General features: G+C 38.8%; 1 pseudogene; it reads left to right on the top strand.

The window, feature by feature from the left end:
• The first annotated feature begins 285 nt into the window (after positions 1–285).
• LOC122687600 lies at positions 286–675 on the top strand (annotated as a pseudogene).
• Positions 676–6,158: the final 5,483 nt, after the last annotated feature.

A 6,158-nucleotide genomic window follows, 5' to 3' on the forward strand; every position in this document is an offset into this window, starting at 1 on the left:
CACCATATTCAGGCAATTCCAGCTGAAACACATTTTTCACAACTCATTTGACAGCAATGCCTGACCTTACTTAAAGTCATTTAATGGCAAAACTTCACCTGAACAGCTATGTGACTATTTCTAGTCTTTTTTAATTCAGTTTAGTGTGAGTATCTGTGTACTTTCCTGTAGAATAATTAATATGTTTGACGCTACTGCTCAAACTCTGTCATGGGGTATTGTGTGATACATAGACTATTTAACCTTTCTTTAAAAAATAAAAATAGGGTCATGGCGAGGAGAGCGATGAGGCTGAGCTGGGTCTTGACAGTACTGTCCATCTGCCTGGGCACCCTGGTCATGGCCACAGGGGCCAAGGACAAACAGAAGCTGCAGATCAGAGTCAAGAAATGGGTAGACCACTGTCCCATCAAATTGCGAAAAGGGGACATCCTGCACATGTAGTACATGGGGAAGCCAGAAGATGGAACAGAGTTTGACAACAGCCTGCCCCAGAACCAGCCCTTTATCTTCTCCTCGGACACAGGCCAGGTCATCAAGGGCTGCGACCAGGGGCTGCTAGAGATGTGTGAGGGGGAAAAGTGGAAGCTGGTGATTCCATAAGAGCTGGGGTATGGTGCAACCTTGGTGTTTGAGGTGGAACTGCTCAAAATCCAGCGAGGTTCAGAACTGTAGCCAAATTGGAGAGGGGCAGTGGAGAGGCCCCCATCAGGGACCAGACTGTTTAAAGAGAAAAAAAAAAAAAAACCATAACCCCCCCCCCCAAAAAAAAAGAAAAATGTCTTAATTCCAGGGTACTTCCAGTCTTGTGGATTTTAGACAAGGTTGTAGACACTAAGTCCTTCCAATAACATTTGACTGAGTGTTACTATTTTATCTATTTTATGATTGGGAAACCAAAGCACAGAGCGATTAAGTAGCTTTTCTAAGGTCACACAGCTGGTGATAACTGGAGTTAGGTCCTGAATTTAGACAGTTTGTCATCGAGACCTATGATATCTACCCACTGTTTTGTGCTACTTCTTATATGGATAATGACACATAATAGAGAATCAAGTTTCATGATAGGATAATGGAATGCCTCTGTGTAACCTATAAGAAACTATTTTATAAACAATCAGAAATGCTTTGTATTTCATTTTGGACAACTAGTCTAATGCAGTGACCAAGAGCTATAGGTACGAGAAAGCAGCATTGCATAGAAGAGGAACAGGACAAGGACACTTTATCAGCGGCAGGTCCTGGGAAACCCAGGACATCAAAGAAGAAGCAATCATCAGAGGAAGATCTTAGGAATCTTTGTGTTAGATGTCTGGAAGAACCCCAAGGCAGCACTGGAAAACAAGGGCCAAAGAAATCAGGAGAACTACAGACCCACAGAGATCCAAGAGGTGATTGAAGATCTCTGCTTCCCTTCACGTCCCACTGGGATTACAAGGGTTGCAACCAGCTTGCTACTAGAAGCCCTTCCTCATATTTCCCTCTGCTGAGTGAACAATCTGTGATGGCAAGTGTAGAGGTTACCAGGGGGAAAGGGAAAGAAACAGCTTGCATGATGCTGATTATTCTTCTCAATAGCATCTCTGGGGAAAATGACCTTCTAGTTGTTTTTTCATATTTAGAAATATACTTAAAATAATAATAATAATAAAAATAGAGAGAAATTGATGTTTTCAACAACAAAGGGGAAGGAAAGGGGCCCTTTGTAAAATAATTGGCTACCATGAAAGGGGCCAGAAGGACTGCAAACAGATGCTGAGGGCAAGCAAGAAGGAGGTCAAAAAAACAGATGCTAATGGCCATAAGAGAAATGAGTTTTCCAGAGAGTTCTGTTACATTATGATGTGTTCTGGAGCTAGAAGGTGCTAAGGTGAAATAACTCTACAAATAAGGAGAGGATAATTAAGTTTGCTTGTCTCTGAGCTAAATGCTGGCCAAGTAGAATGGATTGCTTAACTCACCATCTGGAGTGGGGTCCAATTTATCCAGGGACTCTTAGGCCTTGACTATGAAATTAGAAAGGTGAGTTTTTAACACTAAACAGAGATGTTTACTGAGGGCATGATGATTCATTTTCTAGCATGTTTTTGTTAAGCAATAATATTTGAAGAAAACCCTTAAAGTATTCTGAGGACAGTGACTTATGGTTGTAGCTACATGGATTCACAGAAATGTAAATCCATTTTGTACAGAGATCAAAAGTGATGGTAAAACAAGTTTGTTTAACCTTGAGGTAATGCTGGAGTTAATTTACATGTGGACTTTGTGTGATTTGCATCAGAGACTAAAAAATTATTCAAAAAGATTTAAACTCTCCTCCCCTTTTATCCATATAATATGGCCCTTTGCCAAAGCACTTGGATGAGTGTCTAACAGAAAGTTCTTACAAGGCTGACAAATCAACTAAATGGACCTTTTTAATCACTATAAAAATGAAGCATACTTGCAGAGATCAGTATGCCAATTTTTTAATCTGAAATTTCTTTCAGAGAAATTACATTTTAAACTATTGAAAACCAGCCTAGAACTGCTTATAGCACAGCAATGCATTCATGCCACTATTATTAGTGGCCAGGAAACGCCACTGGAAAGTCAAAAAATACACATTGTGTTAAACTATATGTAACAGAAGTTTTGACATAAAATAACCCCAGTCTTTTAAAATAAACTTTGGGGGTTCATGTTACGTTTAAGATCTCTTGAGTTACCTGGCAAGAAGAAACTGTGTGTCTTCGTGTCCTGGGACAAAAGGTAAAGAGTAGAAGGAAAAATTATGAAATGATATTTCTTTTAAAAATAATTACTTCAACACAGTCATCTAATTTAACTCTGGTATCATGAGCTATAGTAATAGTCTCTTGTTTTTGTCTGTTCAGCCTGCATTTTCCCCCTTTTTTGTGGCAATCATGAACTCTATTTCTGCTTGCAAAGTAATTCAGGTAAATCTGGCCCCATTTTACTCTGCTCTGAGGGATGATAAGTAGACACATCCAGTCAAACACATTTACAATGAGTAGCTCAAGGACAGTTATAAGATCCTAGTTGAGCCAGGGAGTTAAACCAAGACTTTCAGAAATCACTGGAAAGAGAAGCTAAGTTGATAAACCAAGAGCCACCAACAGCCTTTACATGATGAAAGCTTGCCTGTGATTGAAACCAACAGAGAAAATAAAAGAGTGAAGAGATGCCTAGAACTGATGGGAAGAGGGGTTGGGGAGAGGAGAAAGACTGAAATAGCAGTTACGACACTTTTCCTAAAGCTGGCTCTCTTACTTCTGGATTTTTCTGTTATATAAACTAATATTTCCTCTTTATTATCATTTTAAGTAAGTTTATAATTAACAGTCTATCACAAGGTTTAAAGATTCACATTTTCAGGAGTTGATACTTGCAGGGAACCAGAGGTCAAATTGCCAACATCCGTTGGATCATCCAAAAAGCAAGAGAGTTCCAGAAAAACATCTACTTTTGCTTTATTGACTACACCAAAGCCTCTGGCTATGTAAATCACAACGAACGAAAATTCTTAAAGAGTTGGGAATACCAGATCACCTGACCTGTCTCCTGAGAAATCTGCATGCAGGTCAAGAAGCAACAGTCAGAACTGGACATGGAACAACAGACTGATTCCAAATTGGGAAAGGAGTATGCCAAGGCAGTATGTTGTCATCCTGCTTATTTAACTTATATGCAGAGTACATCATGCGAAATGCGGGCTGGATGAAGCACAAGTTGGAATCAAGAGATTGCCGGAAAAAATATCAATAACCTCAGATATGCAGATGACAACACCCTTATGGCAGAAAGCAAAGAACTAAAGAGCCTCTTGATGAAAGTGAAAGAGGAGAGTGAAAAAGTTGGCTTAAAACTCAACATCCAGAAAACTAAGATCATGGCATCTGGTCCCATCACTTCATGACAAATAGATGGGGAAACAATGGAAACAGTGACAGACTTTATTTTGGGGGGCTCCAAAATCACTGCAGATAGTGATTGCAGCCATGAAATTAAAAGATGCTTGCTCCTTGCAAGAAAAGCTATGACTAACCTAGACAGCATATTCAGAAGCAGAGACATTACTTTGCCAACACAGGTCCGTCTAGTCAGAGCTATGGTTTTTCCAGTAGTCATGTATGGATGTGAGAGTTGGACTATAAGGAAAGCTGAGCACCAAAGAATGGATGCTTTTGAACTGTGGTGTTGGAGAAGACCCTTGAGAGTACCTTGGACTGCAAGGAGATCCAACCAGTCATTCCTAAAGGAAATCAGTACTGAATATTCATTGGAAGGGCTGATGCTGAAGCTGAAATGCCAATAATTTGGCCACCTGATGCGAAGAACTGAGTCATTGGAAAAGACTCGGATGCTGGGAAAGATTGAAGGCAGGAGGAGAAGGGGACGACAGAGGATAAGATGGTTGGATGGCATCACTGACACAATGGACATTAGTTTAAGTAGGCTCTGGGAGTTGGTGATGGATGATAAATCCTGGTGTGCTGCAGTCCATGGGGTTGCAAAGAGTCAGACCCGACTGAGTGACTGAACTGAAGTGGGTTAAAGTGTAAACTAACTGACTAAATCAAAGTGGAATATGAAAGAGTTTGACATTGTCTACCTCAGAAGATCTTTGATGTTACCTAATATGCAATAATGAAGTAAATGCTCAAATTATCTCTTGCTATAGTTTAGAAGCATGGTTATGTGCCCAATGTAGCTGGAAGTTTAAGTTGTTATTCGTGTCCAACACTTTTGTGACCGCTGGACTGTAGCCCACCAGGCTCCTCAGTCCATGGGATTTTCCTGACAAGAATACTGGAGTGGGCCGCTATTTTCTCCTCCAGGAGATCTTCCTGACCCGGGATTGAAGCCACCATCTCTAAGTCTCCTGCATTGCAGGCAGATTCTTTTACCACTGAACTATCCAGGAAGCCCAACCTAACTACCACTGGAATTTTAGGTATTAGGTATAAAATGTAATGACAGCTAAATTTTTTGTTCTATGTCCTTAAAGAAAGATAAAACTATATAGCCAAAGGTGGCATACCAGAAAGCAGAAATAAGGGCAAAAATAGCGTTCTTATTTGTTTGTTGGTTGCTATGAATCTACAGTAGTCAAAGCAAGGCAATGTTGGTAGAACAACAGGCAAATAGATTAGTGGAAGTTAAAAGAAAATGCAGAAAGAGACTGATTTTCCATAACACACAGCCAAGCAATTTAATAGGGGAAATTCTTATCAACAAGTGATCTTGAAAAAATGGAATAAAAGTATGAGAAAATATTAACTTTAATACCCATTATCTCACAATAATAAAGAAATTAACTTGAGATATTCACAGACCTAAAACATTAGTCCAAATCTATAACATTTCTAGAAATAAACATAGACAAATATTTCTGGAAATCTTGGATGAATTATGAGAAAAGGCAAAATGAGCATTCACAAGAAAAAATACAATACATTAGACTTTAAGTTAAAAACTCCTGTCCATCAAAACACACCATAAGAAAATGAAAAGGCTGGAACAATACCCAACAAATTATTTGAGTCCAGAATATCTGAGCTCCTACAATTCAGTAAAAGAAAAACAAAATATTAAGCTAGTAAAATATTGAAAGATACTTCACAAAAGAACACATTCAAGTGGAATAAGCACACAGAAAGAACCTCGCTATCATCAGTCATCAGAAAAATGCAAATTTAAATTACAGTGAGACACCGCATCAACATCAATTAGAAACAATTGAAGGAATTGATCAGCCCAAATGTTAGCAAGGTTGTAAAGCAGCTAGAACACTCATATTGCTGATGAGAGGGTAAAACAGTAGAACTACCTAGGAAATATGTTTGGCATTTCCTATAAAGCTAAACATTAACTTACTTTGTCAAAGCAATTCCTTCTGTAGATATTTACCAAGAAGAAAACTTAAAAGTATTTTCATACACAAAAACTCATACATGAAGGTTTATAGCCATTTTAGTTAATTGCATCCCCAAACTGGAAACTGTTTAAGTGCTTCCCAGCAAGAATACATAAAACAGTGTGTGGTTTGGTCATGTATTCAATAGCAACAATAATATGAAAAGTAAGCTGATACATGTGGCACAATGAATGAATCTCTTAAAAACACTATGTTGAGCAGAGAAACCGAGGCACAA

The sequence above is a fragment of the Cervus elaphus genome, chromosome 31 (assembly GCF_910594005.1).
Source record: "Cervus elaphus chromosome 31, mCerEla1.1, whole genome shotgun sequence".
Lineage (NCBI taxonomy): Eukaryota > Metazoa > Chordata > Mammalia > Artiodactyla > Cervidae > Cervus > Cervus elaphus.